At 43.9% G+C, this 20,696-nt stretch overlaps 1 long non-coding RNA gene across 1 annotated transcript in view; it reads right to left on the bottom strand.

Annotated features, from left to right (window-relative positions):
• Positions 1–20,696, bottom strand: part of LOC109282221 (uncharacterized) — a 75,460-nt gene that overhangs the window by 14,263 nt on the left and 40,501 nt on the right. Inside the window, exon 2 of the long non-coding RNA XR_009462520.1 lies at positions 1,387–1,623. This is a non-coding gene — a long non-coding RNA (uncharacterized LOC109282221). The remainder of the gene's footprint in view (positions 1–1,386; positions 1,624–20,696) is intronic.

Genomic DNA, 20,696 nt, shown 5'->3' with positions numbered 1-20,696 from the left:
CATGTTCGACTTCCTCCCTGCAAGCTAGTGTCTACCTTGGAGAAAAAGACTGAAGGGTTGGAAGCACAGGTATCTATGCTTTGTACTATGGCAGAAAATGAGGATTAATGTTTTGCCTTTCTCAGAAGCATTGGATGATGGCTGCAGCCAAGGTTAGGGATTTTGACTGGGGCATGCCAATCCTCCTGCTGAGACTTAAAACCAGAGACTCATGGATAGAGGATCTGTTCCTTCCACTCAGGGTCAGCCCAATGAGCATATTTGGCATCAGGAAGGAATTTTACCCCATGTCCAGACTGGTCCAGGCTGTGGGGCTCTCTTCCTTCCTCTGTAGCTGTGGCCATGACCCTCTTCCTTGGATCTCTTGTGCATATTTTAACAATCTTTGTAGCAGCAGGACACTGCTGTTATCTCCTTCCTTATCTGTGGCAGGTTAGGCTGTTATGTTTTGTAGTTGTGTCAGGGTTGACTATATAGTTTCACTAATAGATTAGACAATAGATTTGTACATATTTATACAGGGTTCGTATAGGATTTGTACAGATGGGCTTGGACTAGATGACCTCTGGAAATCCCTTCCAACCGTGCTTTTCTATGATTCTATGAAACTCACCATAGCTAAAGGATTGAACCATTCACTGGTGAGGAAATATCATGGAAGCCACTAATTAGTCCCTGAGTCTGTAGACCAGCACTGATCTAAGTCAGTATAGTCCAAAATTGTTATTTCTTAAACCAGTTGGATATGACTCCATGGGGAGCAGTGGCCAGCTGAGCAGTGATAGAATACAACATCCCTCAGGGGACATGCGTTCTATAGTGGGATAGATGGCTGGCACAAGATTACACCAACTGAGACTTCCCCCAGAGGAATTTTCAGCTGGTTGGCTGTGCTCAGATTATCTCTTTGGCACCCTCTGAGCAGTGCAAAGCAGCAGGCAATGAGAGGTTGATGGATTGGAAAACACAACCCAAAGTATTTTATTATTCCCTACACATAGTGCAGTACTCTAGAGTGATCCTCTTGTCCCATATTAAGGGATCTATGCTATTTGCCAATGCATCATCTGTACCCCATATCATCTCAAAGTAAGATGCACTCAGAGGTATATTTCAAACAATAAATGGGCAAAGGATAATATATTTGTTTCAAAATACATGATATTATATTGCATGGTTGAAAAGCTGGAAATACCTACTGACTTCAGAATTTCACTATGTTTCTATACAGTGAATAAAAGCTCTCTCCTTTTACATCTCCATGCATTTCAACTGGTGATTGCTGCTATACAACATCCTGTCTCTGATGGCCAGCTGGTTAAACTCTTCCTACTGATTTTGCATTGGAACTAATTACATCTCAAAATAGGTTTTCCATAAGCTTACCTCTGCTTCATTGTCTCCTCTCCAATTTCTTTCAACTGCCAGCAGCAAATTCAATTGGCTTGTAACTATATGATAGTCAATACTGTATCTATTTAGCAGGTCATAATTAGATGCCTTTTATGGCAGGAACATGTCTTCTTCCAAAGCATCTACACTGGATCATTCATGTAGGCAAGAACCTGGACTCAGTGGAACATTAGGAATTACCATACAGAGACAGACCAAAATATCCGCAATCTGTAGCAAGGGGTAATAAAATAAACAATAAAATGTCAGTCTAAAAATATTGAAACAAATGCCGCTAAAGATACTAAACAAGCCTTAATAAAATAGAACATTTTTAAGTTAATTGCAGGTTTTCTACCACAGTACTTAGGGGGGTAAAGTTTTCATTCCACACTGTATTTTTATCTCTTATAGCTATCAGTAGCTTCAGTGATAACACAGTCAGTACATATTCTATTTCTTGCCACAAAGTACAGAGGGAATATATGATTCTGTGTCTACTTTCTTCTCTTTGGGCAGTATAGATATTCCATCTACTTAGAGCAGGGCTGAATTTGGCCCATGCTTTCATCCGATGATCCATATCAAGTACAATAATCTTTTGACAGCACCAAGTTGTCACTTCAATTTTGAATTTGCTCTCCTGCATTTCCCCCCGTGTATTCTCAGTACAGATTCATCTCATCAGTCTGGTGTTCTGCTCCTGATAGAGCTGATCGAATAAAAGGCATTGTATAACATTTCATGTACCTTCCTCAAATATTCTTTTTTAATCATCTGTATCTTGCACACAAGGGAGTAATCAATATTTCCAAATGCATATTCATTTAAGGTAAAATATTCACAGACAATTTTTTCTCATAATTTCTCATGGCAAGCTTCAGGGCCTTGTGCACTTTATGCTGTGAACTACACACATTTTGATCCATGTTAGCTAGCTTGAGTTTGGAGCAGTAACACTTAAGGCCAGAAGGGGCCTGGAGGACTGAAATGTAAGAAGTCCCCCCCCACCCCCTTCTGAACTTCCCCCCTACTTTCTGTCCCCTGGGGCTTCTCCAGTTCTCCCCCCATCCCCAGGGCTCCCCTTCTGCCCTTTGGGGTTCCCTCCTGCCTGCTCCCGGGGGTATTACTTACTTAGCAAGGGAAGCAGGCAGGGAAGGGTTAACCTGCCTGACTGGCCACTGATGCTGCTCTTCTGAGCAGGCAGGTTAACCCTTCCCTGCCTGCTCGCCAGGACAGATGGCATAGGTAGCCACAAGTGGGAGAAGGGAGGGGAAGAGGACAGTGGAGCTGAACCGGGGAAGCGGGGCAGGTGGGGTGTTTACACTGCAGAAGGGCAACACCTTAGTGCAACATGAGCTTCATAGCAAGGATCAGAGTTACTCCTGTTCTGGAGTGGTGTAACTTTAAAATGCATAAAGAGCGCTTTAAAACAGTTGCAGGTGTAATGTGCAAACAATCCATGGGTAAGAGCTGCATGAGCTCTTAAATTACTTTGTAACAAGGCCCTTAGTCTGTTACTAGTTTTAGTCTTAAAACACAAATCAAAAAAACACTATTCTAGATCTTCCCTGGCAGTCTACCTTGATGTTTGAAGCTTTGCTGCACTTCTGTATATTTGCCTACTGAGATCACTGCCACTTGTCTATAGTTCTCCATTGCTTTCTTCCCACCAATCTCAGCCCTTCTTCCTCTGTAAATAGCTCTTAAGTGCAGGTAAGAGAGACAAAGACCCAGATTCTATTCTACCTGTTAGGTGCCTAAAAGAACTTAGGTGCTTAAATGTGAGCCTATGCCACTCTGCCCAAGTCCCTGAAAAGGATGTCCCTGTTTTTCTAACTTGCTACCATTTTAGCCATAAAATAAAGTTATAGAAAACAGTGAGCTGGAGGAGGATCTTTCTACCTTTTGTGTTATATGTTTTTTAGGGACTCAAGAAGAGCAGAATAGGATCACATGAGGAGTGCAAAGAGGGTGGAATAGGATTTGTTTGGAAAAGAAACTGGTCCAGATAGCCCAGAAATCAGAGACTTTTATTTTGTGTTGTATTAATTGTATCTCCCTTCTAAAAGGCAGTGCAAGATTAATACAGAAATGCTTATTCTTTACCACAGTTCTCCATTACTTTCTTCCAGAATGGCCAGAGGAAATGAGCTTGACTAGCAACTAGATGGAAAGAAGAGTAATTTTTTCCATTACGTATGCAAGCCCATGTATAATGTCCTTCTGCTTTAGCTGATCATATAGCAGATTCTTTTGTGCCTGGATTTACCTTTCAGAATAGGCAAAATGTCCACAAGTCCACAGAATTGTTTAATATTCTCTCAATATTGTCAATATGATCTTCATGAAAAAGGACATTGATCATGTTTAAATGTTGGACATGACTGTGTGTAACCACCCTTGTTCACTCTGTAGTGGGACCCACTGGGTTTAGATACACTGTGTTCCTCCAGAAGTCCTCAACCAATGAAAGCCTACTGCAGTTAAGTCTTTCCACAGTAGTTACCACAAAGCTATGTGCTCTTATTGATGAAAGTTGGCTGAGAGACAAAGAGGGGTGAAAGACACCATAAATTTGCACAGCAAGCTCCTTTAGAGGCACATAATACCCTGTTTGATTACTACTACTTCATATCCTGTTGTTAACTTGCTCCCTCTTGCTTTAGATCATGATTTTCCTTTTTGTTTGTGGTTGTAAAGTAGCTAGCTTAGGGAGAGACAAACATTGGAAAAGGGATGCACAGTAGGAAACAACAGAATTTGACTAGGCCAAATCAGGAAAAAAATATAATAATTTTTGATTGCTGTAAAAGTTGTTTACTTCTCAGCTTGGATCTCTTCAGGGAAAGACCATGGTAAGGCCACTCCATTTTTGGTCTACTACTTTGAGGACTGCTTTATCCTTTACTCTTGCACTCATCCTCTTTGTTGTTTATCTGCCTTTCTTTCTGAATTCTGGAAGCCTTAGGATAGCCTTTTTAGGGGACTATGCTTATATTATGTGCCAGATGTTTTCAGAAAGGACTGCTGTTGAGCTTGCTTTGCCCATCTGCTCCTGTTCAAACATTCCAGTCCTAAAAGTGTGGTAATGAAGCTATCCCAGGGTCTCTTTCAAGCATGCCAGAGACAAATGGTTTGATAAACAGCAGTCATGGGGTGAGGAAGGGTGCACCCCTATAGTGATGCATTTCTGGGTTTGGCAAGAGAATGGTTGTGTCCATAACTGAAAGCAGCCCTGCCTGAGATCACAATTCCAGAATGCACCCTGACTTAAGGTAATATATTAACTCTTCACAGGGCAAGCCTAAATCCCTACTAATGTAGCTATTGGCAAGAAAACCAGGTAGTATTCAACAGTAGTAGCAAAACACAATCCTAAGGCAGTGAGAGTCACTGCTCTCTAAAAGGTTTAAAACAAAAGCATTGTGACACTTTTCAGAAATAGAATAGTCACTTCACAAATTTAATACACAATGATAGACTCTAGTTTTTGTCTGATCTAAACTGCCAGTTGGAAACATAATGAACAGCCTCCTAAAAACACATTAACAGCATGGGAATAATAGCTGCATGGCCCATAGACACTTTCTATTATGTTTTTCCAAGCTTGTGCTAACACTCAAGTGAGATGCTGAACATATTGCTAACTGAAAGTCAGGATTTTTGGTTCATAATACATATCAGATTCTTTCTAATTTGGTTTCAGTCTGAACTGGGCCCAAACCAACATTCAGAAATTTCTCTCAAGCTGGAAATTCCAAAAGATGTTTCATTATAAAACCATTGATACAAGGTGTTTCTAAAGAAAAAAAAAATGCTTCCAGGGACCCACAGTTGCTTCATAAAATTGATATCCTTATCTGTTATTTGAACTGCCACAGAACTAGGGAAACTTTCAAACCCTTCAAGGTCTTCATAAGTGTAGAAACCCTAGGTTGAACTATGGTTCCTGGAGGCTCCAGGTTCCTTGCAGATAAAACTATGCTGCTCCTGCCCCTGTGAGCTCAGTGTTCAGCTTGCAAGCCAAGAGGCTGAGAGTTTAACTGCAGGATCTTTGGTTTTGAGGGGACCTCTGTATTTGTGTCTGAGGCTTTCTGTCTGAATGATGGGACTGCCCCAGAAACTGCACAAAATTTTTCCCATGCCCCAACCCCAGAACTCTTGAGAGTTCAATAAAGCTGCTTTGGATATGCCAGAAGTGCCTTGGATGTGAGAAGTTTGGGGGAAAACATTATAATTTGAACAAATTGTATTTTTGCAGCAAAACTCAGTTTCATCAGAAAAATTCTGACTAGGTCAAGTTATGCCCTTTTTATTTATACTCTTCCCTTGGTCACAACCACTCCTACTTGTGTTATTGTCTCCCTCTTAAATCATTAGTATTTTCTGAAGTAAAGATGAAGACCAATGGCAGCACATATTCAGGTACCATGGATTAAAAAAAACAAACAAAAAAACCCACGTTAAACAAGATGACCAACCTCCCCTCAACTCACAACACCCCCCCCCATAAAAAACAAATAAAAAACACCCAAACCAAACAAACCAAAGAATACAGGATTTTCACAGTCTAGTTTCCGCAACACATTAGTAAAAGTGATGATCAAACCTCTGCAAGTTTGGAAATGTTTTGGTTCATTTGGATCACCTTCTAAATTTCTGGACACATAAATCTACTGATATGAAACAGCTGGGTTGTAAATTTCAAGTGAAATATTTTAAGAGAAATATTTAGTATAAATACTTACTCCCTTTACTGAGACAAAACTATCCATTTTAATTATATTTCATGGGTCTCATTCAGAACCTGGAAGTGCAAATGCATATGTAGTTGAAAAATGCGTGCATGTATATGTATGTGTGCGCACATGCACAAACAGACTCAGACCCATCAAGCCATCCACAAGTTAGCCTTAAACAAGATGTATATTTAAGAGAGTTCTCTCATTTTACCTATATACTGGAGGGTCTGCAGGAGAAGGCTAATATTCATCCAATATAAAAAAAAAAAAAATCTCAGGAGGAGGGGGAGGGAGCAATGGAGGATTCTCTGTCATCTTACAACTGCTTCTCTACTAAACCAAAGGAAGGCAGAACCCTAGGGTGCCTATACACATGCTTGGGGGTGGGACTGAGGGTGTTTTAATTAGAGTGGTTCTTAGAGAGCCGCTCTAATTAAAACACTGCAGTATCATGCATATTAAGCCCCTGAGCAGTTAAAAATGGCTGCAGGAAGCTTCAACTAAAACTCATTCAACACACTTTAGTTAAAATACCCTAGTGGCCATTTTTAAACCTGCAGGAGAGTAGAACATTGTAGCATCACTGCAACATCATGTGTATAATTAGAACGTGGAGCAGATTAGATTATAGTGTCTTTGGACATGATCTTTACAGAATATCCACAGGATCTTGCCCAACGTTCTGAAGCATCCTTTATGACTTCCTGTTACTGTGAAGGTTCTAAACCTCACAAAATTCAGCATCAATGCTGAACTTCAGGTATTGATCCCTATAAATACTCCAGCTCACATGCACCAAATCCAAACTGGTGATGCCACTCCAAAGTTATTTCCCTGATGCTTTTGCAAGAACACTGGAGACCAAGGTTTCAAGGAGTAGCCCAGGAGGGATGCCCCCAAGAAATTGCACCAGCATGTTTTTGGATCTGGAACATTCAAACAAGCAGAAGTCCAAAGCATAGTTATAGGGTGCTGTTCCTGAAAAGGCAAGCTGAAAGTCTGATGTAAGTTTCCAGTTTCTAGAAAATGGATGAAAGTTTTCTCTGTATTTGATTAGTATGCCTTTATTACACCTAATATTTAAAACATTTTTATCTCATTTGGGGTGGACTTTTAGCTCATGTTCTTTATAAAATCTGGTTTAACTGCCAATAGTTTACTCATGTATTCTTTGGTGCATTTCCTGTCACTCTTAATTTGCTTTAATTGATTGGTGCTGACTGTTCTAATAGGGAATCACTTAACTCTGAGAGCTAGGTAAAAGTTACTGTAGTAAGACAAACCAGCAGGAGAAAATGGAAGACACAACAAAGTGTTGTTGGATATTCTTCAGGAGAGAAGAAGAGATAGATATCGGATGAACTCCTTGGAAATCTATAAAGATTTGATGAGATGAAACAGATGCAAATTAGCTAGAAATGCTGCAGTCCTCTCTAGTTTTGCTCATTCATCTAAAGGAAAACAAATGGAGAGAAAAAGTTAGAGATTCAGTGAGAAAATGATATATCTGAGCAATCTGAAAGAATTTAGAAATACACAGAACAGTTATAATAATTTTAATTGTAAAAAAATATCCCCTTCAAAGACTGATTCAATTTCATTTGGGAGAGAGGGGAGGAGAATGGATGATTGAAGCTCTTCAAAGAAAAAAAAAAATACACAAAAATACCACCACACTGTTTTTGGCCAAAACATGGTAAATACATGTGAGTAAGAGTTAACCATGCCTTCTGAAACCTCAAAAAACAAACTAGACTTGCTTTAGTTTGAATTTCAGTGGGCAGTTTGGTTCACTTCTTACTAGGGTTAAGAAGATTTTATCACTTTGGGATCAGCAGTTACCAAACATTGACTAACTTTCTGACAGGTGGCAAGTGCTTTAGATGGTGAGTGAAGGCATGATTTGACATATCCAAGGTGAATGTCACCACTAGCTAGCAATAATTTGTGCTAATGTGATGCCTCATGCAAAGCACCAGATACTCCTCCAGCTATAAATAGTCATGCCAGAGCATGGCAGACAATTCGACTGACAGGCAAGGACTTGCAACAGCAGGAAGACACAATAGCTCAGCAAGGGCACAGAAAAAGAGTTCAGCAAAGTGGAGCTGTTATTTCATGTCTGCTAAATTATACTAACAATAAAGTCTATTATTCTTTGGATGGAGCAATGAACTGAAGTTTCCTTTACTCACAAATTTCCTGCAACCACAAAAAGGGCCACAGTCATTGCACCACATCCATGAGATTTAGGACTCACTGTGTTGAGCATTAAAACAGCTAAACTTAGGACTCTGGCTTCCAAAAGCACAATCAACTTTCCTGAGTTAATTTCCTAGGCTTCCTATACATTAAATTTCAGAGTGCCGTGCAACTCAATGCTCTATAGTAGCACACTGAAAGGGGAGCTGTCCAAGATAGACATAGGCAAACTGTACACATGTGGATGGGAAAGGAGATGTAGAGGTAGTCCTTTGTGTTACTGTTACAGATAAAGGTGAAGGGGATGAACATATAAGTGCATGAGCATGGAAGAGCATGGTACAGCCATTGTAACAGGAATAACAATGGTGTAACTGTAAAGATGTGTCTTGGACTGTCAAGTGAACCATGGTGAACCACAACTAGGTTTATAGAGGCATAGAGGCATGTGTGTGCATGTGTATTATATGAAATAAATATTTTTTGGTGAAGAAAAGTGTATGTCTAAGGGTGGATCCAGGGGAGCTAAGGGTACAGTTCCATTCTGCCTTTGATTCTTGGTGCACTCAGAATTTAAAATCATCTGCCTAACAGTTGCAGCAGCATTTCTATTTGGGTAGCAGTGAGGAAGTCATGTGACTTAATGACTTATTATACCGGGGTGGGCAAAATAGCTAATCTGGCCAACAACCGGACTCCATTTCCCAGCAGCCCTTGTCCGTATGACGGGAGAGGCCCCAGCCACAGCTGTGCTGTGATAGCTCAAGACTGGGGTTGACATGGAGACCAGCAGGGCAGAGGCCTGTTCTAGAGCCACTGGGATTTTGCGATGGGGGCAGTTTGCTCCCGAGCCAGGGCACAGCTGTGATCTGCAGTATGCATGCTCTGGGTAGGGGTGCGGAGGCAAGCGGTCTTGGCTCTGCTTCTGCTCCAGACCAGGCTATCACCACTGCTAGCAGCTGGGGACAGAGCCATGATCTGCTGCCTGTGCATCCCTGTCCAGAGCATGCAGGCTACACATCACAGGTCTTCTGGGTCCTTGCAGCAGCGACAGCCTGGTCTGGAGTACAGGCAGAGTCACAATCCCATGCCTGTGCACCCCTGCCTGGAGCATGCAGGCTGCAGATCGTGGCTCTGCCCTGCTCTACCCCGACATCCCCACCCAGTCTCCCAGCCCGCTGGACCCCTGCCAGGGCTGGCCTCTCCCCCTGCCAGACCCCTGAGGTCCCCGACCCCTGCCGGGGCTGGCCCCTCCCCCCACCAACCCCCCAAGGCCCCTGAACCCTTCCAGGGCTGGCCCCTCCCCCTGCCAGCCCCCCTGAGGCCCCCAACCACTGCTGTGGCTGGCTCTTCCCCCTGCCAACCCCCCCGAGGTCCCCTCCCCCTGCCGGGGCCAGCCCCTCCCATGCCTTCCTCCCCCTGCCATGACCATTATAGTGTTCTTTTGTTTTACCTATGGAGGAACATGGATTTGGGGGTATTTTACAGAGTAACTTTGGGATTTTTTTTATCAGGGATTTTTCAGTTTTCCAATAGGGAACACCAGAATTCCTACTAGGGAGGCCAGTGGCAGGACCGTGCCTGCTCAGAGCTGGCACCTTGGAGCCAGCTGGCTGTGGCTGACCTCCTGGCTAAATGGGGCCAAGAGGACATGCTTTGACAGTTCAAAGCAGGCCACCACACCCAGAACATCTTCTGGGTGATAGCTGCCCAGATGGCTGGGAAGGGGGCACAAATGACAGTAGTGCCGCACAAAAGCCAACCCTGCAACCGCAGTCCACTGGCAGCTGTCCCAGAGGGTCAGATGCCTCTATTGGCTCTGCAGTCCCCATCTGGGTCTGGCAGGTGCACAGCAGGTCACAGCCAGGTAGGATCCCCCACTGCCAGACCCCTGCAGTGGGTAGAGGGTGTAGGGAACTCTAAGGGCTGCTTCGGCCGTCTAGCTGGCACAAGGGTTAGTGTCCCCATGTACCAATTGACTGGGCCACAGAAGCTCCTGAGAGCTAGTAGCCCTGAGCTACTTGCCAGAGTGGCTTTTTATACTGCTGGAACCAGGACAGGGCAGCTTTTTATACTGCTGGGGACAGCACAGGTGCTGGCCCGGGGTTCTAGCTTCCCCTGACTGAAGATCCAGGCGGAGCCAGGCAGGGTTATTTTGCCCCAAGTGGCACAATTTGCTCCATAACAAAGTGCATGTCCAAACACGTGCGCTGAAGCAAAAAGATCTGGCTCAAATTTGCACCACTTCTATTTGAGCTGCTGCAAGCACACATGCTTGCGTGTGTGGACACACCCTAAGAAGGCACTTGAATTCACTGTGGATTCAAAGTCTTGAGTCCTTTTTTGAAGGTAGTCACATAAGACCTTTATTTCAAAAACCAAGTAGGTGTCACTGCTTTCTTCCAAGATGCAGCTGAAAAAAGTGCTGCTATCCCCCCATCCCCTTTATCCAATAACTCTTGATTATAGAACTCAGTATGGGAGACTTTCCCTATTAAAATGTAATCCCCCATGAACAAGTAGATATAACCCACACCTCCCATTCCCCTTCTCTTCCTGATTGTTAAGGAAGTAAATCCAAAAACAACTAATTGTTTCTACCTGAAGCTGTTCCATTTTACAAAAACAATTTAAGATGTTTTAGGTCAGAAAGCAGCATGCATAAATGACTAGTATCTAGGATGTTTTAGGATGATTCCAGGATGTAGACAAGATGCTAGGTCCTGTTTGCTGATCTAATGTCTCATTATAAAATTGTCAGTCACTCCCCTACAAGCACGTGACTACAAAAGTCATGTTCACCATTAGATGTTCAAAGCATTATGAATCTGCTGAGTCCAGCTCAAGAACATCCCAGAATATAAGGTAGAACTTCCAAGTCAAGCCACTGATGCCCAGACATGTTTAAGTGGTCATCAGGTGGAGGACTTACAATAGTTTGGCCAGGGTGAGAGAACCCTCTAGTCAGTCCCAATTCCCAGTGTTGATGTGTAGCAGTCCCTCTCACAGGACCTGGCAGACTGGCATCAGTTGGAACTGGCAAGAACAGTGCTGAGTAGAAGGCTTTTGTCTTTGCTCACAGCTCCTCAGGATCCTTGGGGGATGCCATCCTCTGCCAGATGATTAATTTCTTGGCAACCCTCCTTTTCTCCAGGTTATAGAAGAAATGGGAGCTGCAGTCCATCACCCAGAGGAGATGGATCTGATTGGATAAACATGCCAAGGACACAGCATTTGTTTAGAGCCCTGTGATCTTTCTGCATCTCATGATGACACACTCTGCAGAGGGATGTGTTTTCTAAGTATGTGGCAAGGTGCCTCTCAGGGTCCAACAGTACACCTCCATTTCCAGCTGCTTTCTGGACACCTCAGGCACCTATACATACATGTCCAATGCCTGCTCTGATGTGTTCCAATTAGAACGCATTGCAGCCCTCAATGAATTCAGTCTGCTGGAGTGTGGTAATTAGTATGCTCCAGCAGCCTCAGCATCACATGTATTCAAGGTTCCCATACTTCAAAATGGTGGCGAGAGCACTTTAACTAAAGCTTGTTGAACGAGCTTTAGTTAAAGTGCCTGCCTCCATTTTGAAGCATGGGATGCTGAATACATGAGATGAGACATTGTGGGTGCTTTAATCAGAGCAGCTCCTGAGTGCCTCTCTAATTAAAGAGTCCTCCCCCTTTCCCCAAACCCCTCCCTCTATCAGGTGTGCCCCTGGATGTAGCTGTGGCAAGACAGCCCAACACATACTTTTCCCGTGTCTCACTATCTCCAGGCCAAAGGGAAGGTCCATTACTGCACATTCTGAGCCAGCTAAAACTCCCAGAAGGATGTCACAAAGCTTACACCCTTGAGCAGCTGCTGTTGAAGCAACAGTACTGAACCAAAATAGGAACTGTTCTGGCAACAGGACTCAACCTGACCTAAGACTGCTTTACTGTTCCCTCTGGCTTGTTCCTTAGCTCCACTCTGTGCTTGCCATCATGGTTTCTAGACCTGGCTTCCTCCTGGACTTCAGTGTATTTGATTTCTTGGCTTCTTGATTTGCTCACTCCTAGACAAGGATTAATCTACTAGTTTCTCTTGGACTGATCCAGGGCTTCCTGACCCAGTTAGACCACATATTCTATTCACAATGACCCTAGTCAACCCATATTCTGGCATGATAGTTTTCCCAGACACCCCCAATTGGCAAAAGGACTCAGCCTGGGACCCAATTCCATGCCAGTGTCCCCACACCTGCCTACTTTGGTTCAGGGAGACCCACAGGTTGGACAGAAATAGGCAGAGGCAAGTTGGTTCACTGACAAGTTCTGGAAGTCCAGGTGGAGTAGCTGCTGGCAAAGAACCAATCTCTCTAGTCCCAGGTGACATATCAATGGTGCAGCAGCTCTTGGAGGAGATCATTGACCTATCCCACAGAGTCCCATACCCCTCTACCACTACCTACAAAGTACAATGGGGACTGGCATTGCTTCAGGAGGGTTCTTATACAATAGTGCCTTTCATTCCTAGCCCCACCCATAACCTAATCCAGGAATCAGTTAAAGGCAATGCACATTGTAAGCCTCCAAATGGGTGGAAAGAGGGTACCTTGAACTGGGCCTCCCCACTGGTTGAACATGACAGATCTGTCCTCTAAGAATGGGAGGAGTTCCTTGAAGGAATTATCCACTGGGCCCAAATAGCAGAATCTGCATTTAAGAAACCTTGGGCACAGCAGGGTATGGCCATTGCTTATACATCCCTTTTCTGTTGCTACATGCTAGATATCCGCTGGAATGAGAGACAGCCCAGCTTTACTGATTGTATTCACCAAAGGCTCAATAAAATAAATAAAACCCAAAGGCATACCTTTCACTGACCCAAGCCACCTCCTTCACATTTGTCAGGGGGAGTAGGCCAGTGTGGCAGTAAATAATAAGGCTCTTTCCAGGAAGCTATACTCTTTCAACCACTTTGAAAGCATTGTGCATTAGGCCATGGCTTTTAAGAGATTTAGCTGAGGTAGTGCTCCTGCCTTATCTTTTTTTTTTTTTTTTTTTTTTTTTTTTTTTTTTTTTTTAAGGACAAAACAAGTGATGAGTTAAGTAAGCAGAGTTACAGGAAACAGAATATTATTTTTAAGCATACCAGACATAATATAATAACATACCTTTGTTATTTATGTAGTAACAGTGTAACTCTGATCTATGTTTCCAAGCTCTTACCAATCCAGATCCCTCCAGAAAGCTCACCATCTCCCCCCAGTTCCACTTATCACATTACACAATCCACAGTCCCACTTTAGGACTTGGTCTAGAAATTGCTTGATGCTTCAAATCTTCTCAGACTTAATGTGAACTCCATTTTGAGAAATCATCCTCTTCCTAGTTTTTGTTTTAGGCTGTTTCTAATTCACTTCTCCCCAAAATACACCTAAAGACCAAAAATAATTCAAATGCAAACATCCTTCTTAAATATAGCATTAAGGTTACAGCGTTGGGAAAAAAAAAATCCTAAAATGCATTAGTTCAAGCTTCATGCATTTAAAAATGAGAGTCAAGCTCCCATCATGAAATAATAATAATTGTATTTCATTTGCTTTCTGAATTTTCAATATTTTTCCATAACTGCATGAGCTAGAAACTTATCTTAAAACAAAAAAATAAAGCTGAGATTTCATGCAATCCAAGGACTGAAAGAGCTGAGGCTTTTAGAAACAAAACAAAAATCATAAGATTGATGATAAAATTACAAGGCTGGGCAATAATAGAACTACAAAAATGAATGACAGCTAAAATGCTTATGTTATATATTTTGGAATATGCAAAAGAAACATTTAATCAGTTCCATAAGAATTAAATGTGGTGCATTGTCAATTTCTTTAGATTTTTTTAATAGCTAAAAGCAAATAAATAAATAAATAAATAAATAATAAAATTACCAGTGGGGAGAGGAGGGTAAATGCCTATGTTTAATGTTTGTATTTAAATAGTACCTGATAGACTTTAAAATGAACACTATAGTAAAAATGAATAGAATGAAAAATCTCAATCTGTGCAAATAATATTGACTGACTGATTATATTTGGCTAAACTGGGTTAACAAGAAAACAGCATAATTGCTTACATAGTATCAGCTGTATCTATGCAACAGGAAGGGGAAAAAAGAAAGAGAAATTTAACATTCTATAAAGTTTACACTCTAAGAGAAAATTGGAGAGTACAGCAAGAATTGCTTCCATTAACATCTTATGGATGGTGCATATTTCAAAAAAGTCTAATTCTTACATTTTTTATAACCTCCTTCTCACACACATGGATGACAATGGCAAAACAGACACACATATAAACATGCTTTTTCTCATGAGTAATTGTAAAGTACCTTCTGGGTATGTGCAGACATCACATTTAGATGAACCTAACTGGGTTGAATTAAGTGCTAAACTGTACATACATTCAGGGAGCTGGCCAATATAACTTAGTTCACCTGAGGAGATTCACTGTGTAGATTGGGCTGACCTGTGCCCAAATGTGTGTACAAGTTCAGAGTCCAGCTCTGGGACTGACAAAGCCCAATGACTTGCTGCAACCCCTGGATGGGCTATTTTTAGCTCTCTTAACCTCCCCTCCCTCTCCAAATCACTAGACAATCCCCCCATGTAGACCTACGAGCCACTCCTGATCCTGCCAAACACCATGCAGATCTGGTAGTCCCCCTGATCCCACCTGCCCTTCCCCCCTCCCTAATTTAGATTTGTTCCCAATTTGCTTCCCAGCATCAAACATCTTCACAAGCAGGGAGCTGATCTCAATCATAGCTAAAAACAACCCATATGATCATAGATTGGGTTCTGGGCACATCTGTATGTGCCCCTGGTTACTCAAAGAAATTCCTTTCATTGCTTACTAATTTTCATCTTTTTGCTGATAGCAGAACCTCCAAAAAACAAAAACCAGACAATGGCCACAACTGAAGTCAACCTTTTTGTGAAAGCTGTGGTTGATTTAACATCAGTTCTGACCTCTTAAGGTGAATAGTGTCAGTCATGCTGTTTTATGTTACAGGTGTAATGCTACAATGCCTGTCATGTCTGATGCAATCTGACGTATTTCAATTCAGAAGGGAACATCTAAATACAGTGAGGATTTTTTTTCTCAAACTTACTGAAAGACATTCCTTTGGAGAATCTATAAAGCAACACTATGTCACTCCCCAGAACTCTCAGGCTTGAGATTCTTTTCTGATGCTCTTCTTCCTCAGGCAGGTCTAGTGCAAAGCACAGTGAAGCCAAAAGGAGCATTTCCTTTTATTTCAGTGGGACAAATTCAGTTCTGGCATAAGCAAGAGCACTTCTTGAGTCTAGAAGAAATGAACTTTGCTTCAGAACCTATAAGATGGGTGTAACATCCTGTCAAGTATTAGGAAGTCCGAAACAAATGAGATCAAAATCACAGTAGATGCAGAGAGAGAGAGACTTGCTTAAATCAATAGAGCAAATCAACAACCATTGTAAAAGCACTAGTAAACTTTACTGTAAAATGTACTCTGTTCACATATTTCAACATGTTTTAACATATAGTTTTAAATATTTCTGATAATCCATGGTGCAATACTTCTAGGAATATTTATGTAGTTATTTATACTTCTCATGAGCTATAAAATCAATGCTAAATCAAGGAAGAGACACATGAAAAACACATCTACACATAATGTAGAAAAAGACTCAATTTTGACTTAAAAGACAAAGAAGGAAGCCTTAAATTCATAGATTCATAGATTCATAGATGTTAGGGTCGGAAGGGACCTCAATAGATCATCAAGTCCGACCCCCTGCATAAACAGGAAAGAGTGCTGGGTCTAGATGACCCCAGCTAGATACTCGTCTAACCTCCTCTTGAAGACCCCCAGGGTAGGGGAGAGCACCACCTCCCTTGGGAGCCCGTTCCAGACCTTGGCCACTCGAACTGTGAAGAAGTTCTTCCTAATGTCCAGTCTAAATCTGCTCTCTGCTAGCTTGTGGCCATTATTTCTTGTAACCCCCGGGGATGCCTTGGTGAATAAATCCTCACCTATTCCCTTCTGTGCCCCCGTGATGAACTTATAGGCAGCCACAAGGTTGCCTCTCAACCTTCTCTTGCGGAGGCTGAAAAGGTCCAGTTTCTCTAGTCTCTCCTCGTAGGGCTTGGTCTGCAGGCCCTTGACCATACGAGTTGCCCTTCTCTGTACCCTCTCCAGGTTATCCGCATCCTTCTTGAAGTGTGGCGCCCAGAATTGCACTCAGTACTCCAACTGCGGTCTGACCAACGCCCTATAGAGGGGAAGTATCACCTCCCTGGACCTATTCGTCATGCATCTGCTGATGCACGATAAAGTGCCATTGGCTTTTCTGATGGCTTCGTCACACTGCCGGCTCATGTTCATCTTGGAGTCCACTAGGACTCCAAGATCCCTTTCCACCTCTGTGCCACCCAGCAGGTCATCCCCTAGGCTGTAGGTGTGCATTTTTCCTCCCTAGGTGCAGCACTTTGCATTTCTCCTTGTTGAACTGCATCCTGTTGTTTTCTGCCCACTTGTGCAACCTATCCAGGTCTGCCTGCACCTGTTCCCTGCCCTCCGGCGTGTCCACTTCTCCCCATAGCTTTGTGTCATCTGCAAACTTGGACAGAGTACATTTCACTCCCACGTCCAAGTCGCTGATGAAGACATTAAAGAGTATCGGTCCAAGGACCAAGCCCTGCGGGACCCCACTGCCCACACCCTTCCAGGTCGAGACCGACCCATCCACCACGACTCTTTGGGTGCGACCCTCTAGCCAATTCGCCACCCACCAGACTGTGCAGTCATCCACATCACAGCCTCTTAACTTGTTCACCAGTATGGGGTGGGATACCGTATCGAAGGCCTTCCTGAAGTCTAAGTATACGACATTCACCCCTCCTCCTGTGTCCAGGCATTTCGTAACCTGGTCATAGAAAGAGACTAGGTTGGTCAGGCATGATCTGCCCGCCACAAACCCATGCTGGTTTCCCCTCAGCATAATTTGCCCTGCCGAGCTCTCACAAATGTGAGCCTTGATAATTTTTTCAAAGACTTTACCAAGGATGGAGGTGAGACTGACCTTGATGCATGCATCTTAATGATGCATCTTAACCTGAGTCCCAGCAAAATCTAGAGAAAGTGTGCAAATAACAAGATGGACCTTACAGCACTTTCTCATAGTCCATCTGGGAGAAGAGAAGTAACAGAGTTCTGTACCAAGACTGTCTGATCTCTGGTCCACAGAGATTTACATCTAGTCAAAGGCCTCAATGAATTTAAACCTATTAATATATTAGAAATCAAAGCAGAATACAGAGTTGGGTTGGAAGATGTGAAACTGTATGTAGTGTTCAGTTCTACAGCTCTTACTTCTGTTTATTAGCACTTACCTGTGGGAGGTGAATCTGTGATTTAGGGATGACAGAAAAGGTATTACTCAGACTGAGCATTGCAGATTCTATTCCTACCTGTACAGACAGTTACACTGTGCTGAAATTTTCAAATGGTCTTAGGTTTACCACTATGTGGCATACATTGTAGTGACCCAAGAAAAATGAATAACTAGTGATAGCTGCTTCAGCAAAATGATAGCAATGGTTTCCACTCTCAGGCTGCTTGCAAAAGTTTAAAAAAAGTAAACAAACAAACAAAAAAGGCACTTTACCAGAAGAAACAGTGGGCACGTCCACGTATGCAAGCATGTGCACTTGCAGCAGCTCAAATAGAAGTGGTGCAAATTTGATTCAGGGCTTTTTGCCTCAGCACACATGCCTGGCATGCACTTTGGTGTCGGGCAATTGTGCCACTTGGGGCAAAATAAGCCTGCCTGGCTCCTCCTGGATCTACAGCTGGAGTGGGGGCTGGAACCCTGGGCCAGCATCTGTGCTATCCCCAGCAGTATAAAAAGCTGCCCTGTCCTGGACCCATCAGTACAAAATCTGCTCTGGCAAGTAGCTCAGAGCTACTCGCTCCCAGGAGCTCCTGGGGCCCAGCCAATTGGTACCTGGGGACACTACCCCTTGTGCCAGCTGGACTGTTGAAGCAGCCCTAAGAGTACCCTGCACCCTTTACCCAGTGCAGCAGTCTGGCAGTGGGGGTTGCTGCCTGGGTGTGACTTGCTGCATACCTGCCAGATCTGGATAGGGACTGCAGAGACAATAGAGGCATCTGCCCCTCTGGGACAGCTGCCAGTGGACTGTGGCTGCTAAGCTGGCCTTTCTGTGGCACTACTGGCCCCAAGTGGCCAGGAGGTCAGCTACCACCACCTGGGTCCAAGGTGTCAGCTCTGAGCAGAAACGGTCCTGCCACTGGCCTCCCTAGCAGGAATTCTGGTGTTCCCTGTTTGAACGCTGAAAAATCCCTGATAAAAAAATCCCAGTTACTCTGTAGAATACCCCAAAATCCATGTTCCTCCACAATTACAACAAAAGATCACTATATATATAGAGAAAGAGTGAGAGACAGAAACAGCAATCAGTTGGGCAATGTTTTATTAACATAACTACAGTGTTAAAGCAATTTGGAAGCCTACCAGTGTCCCTATGATCACAATAAAGTGAATTCTAAATTACTATATGTTTTGCTGCCCCCCCCCAAATGGCCCCTGCAGGGGCTGCCACCCCACCTGCAGGGCCTGCATGCCCCACCCCCACTTGTTCCCCCAGCCCCCTAGATTACTGCCCCTCCTGGCCCCATCCCCTACCAGCTCCTGCAGCCCCTCCAATGGCTGCTCCACTGAGCCCTACCCCCCAGCCACTCCCCGCAGAGCCCCCAATAGCTGTCCTGCCCAGCCCCATCCCCTGCTTGCACCCCAGCCCCCTGATGGCTGCCCCCCCAGCCTTCGGCACTTAAAAGAAAAAAGAAAAAAAGAAGCCTCTACTTACCACTGGAGCAGGGGCGGTGGGGGCTCTGGGGCCTCCTGGCAGCGCCCCCACCCCCCCCTCCGGGCAGCACGGGGCAACAGGGCCTGGCCTGGGGCTGTCACCCAGCCCCACACTGTGTGTGGGGGGGGGGCAGTGACTCCGCTGACAGCTGGAACTGCTGGTGAGTGCAAGGTGGGGGGGGGTTAATGGCTGGGATGCTGGGGTGGGTTGGGCAGTGATCGCGGTGCTTGGGGGGATGGGGGGCTGGGGCCATGCAGGGCAGGGATCGAGGGGCTGGGGGAGCAGGGGGGCTGGCAGAGGTCCCCCCATGGTCTCCTCCCCCCTCCTCCAGCCCCCCTCCACCCCTTACTTACCTGCAGTGGAGCCCAGGTCCAGCGCCCTGCACTGGCAGGCAGCGTGCTTCAGCACCAGGGCAAGGGCCAACCATAGAGATGCCCTGGCTGCTCCCAGAGCATTTATGTGGAGGATCCAGCCTCCAGCTGCCTCAGGGCACGGTCTGGGACTGTGCCCAGCCCTGCTTATTTTCTCTCACTTTTTTGACCCCTGGATATTTACGGGTCTAATTTTGCCCCCGCACTGCAAATCTGCAGCATGGGGAACATTTTCTTATTCCTGCACGTGCCTCTTGCAGCATCTCAAAGGATGTGCCCAGTGTGTTACTTTGGTCTGGCTCTGCCTCATCTGTATAGATTGGGAGATTTAGTGGGGCTTTTTGGCATGCCCAGAAGGGGCAGTGTGTTAGTTGGACCCAGGTCACCCAACGTCTGTATAGATCAGGCACCGTGTGTTTTTTTTGGTGCTTTTAACTTATATAAGGTGTCTTATAGATGAGATATTAGCACCAAAAAAGCAAGTTATCTTCTAGCTATAAGATAAAAGCACCAAGAAAAGCTTCATGGTGCCTGATCTATACAGACATTGGGGGAGCGAGGTCCAACTAATGCGTCTCTTCTGGGCATATACTGGGTTTGGCACAGTGTGCAACATATTTAAAGGCAACCTTTTTTTTTTTTGAGGGGGGAGGTTTAATGTCTGCAAGCAGCCTAAGAAGCAAAGAAGAAACAACAGTAAAAAAGCAAGGAGATTGGCAGAACCTCAGATCTTAATCTTTTGCTGAAAAAATATATGTTTAGGTAACATGTCAGATGTTTACTTCTAAGAAGTACCCCAAGTTTGCAGATATGGTAAATAAAAATAAATTAAATTACTTTGTAATTCAATGACAGTAGAAGAAACTGCTCATTATTTCTTTTAGGTGGACCAAACAAGTTATTAGCATTACTGCTATAGGGACCAAACAAGTTATTAGCATTACTGCTATAGAATTAAAAAAAACAACACTTATGAACACACACACACACACACACACACACACATACAAACTTAAATGGGATCGATTAAACAAGGAAAATAGTTACAAAAAGTCCCTTTTGCTATGCAATGGGC

Source organism: Alligator mississippiensis, chromosome 5 (genome assembly GCF_030867095.1).
Source record: "Alligator mississippiensis isolate rAllMis1 chromosome 5, rAllMis1, whole genome shotgun sequence".
Taxonomy (NCBI): Eukaryota; Metazoa; Chordata; order Crocodylia; family Alligatoridae; genus Alligator; species Alligator mississippiensis.
The sequence above is the reverse complement of the archived record's forward strand: the minus strand, read 5'-3'. Positions and strand labels throughout refer to the sequence as shown.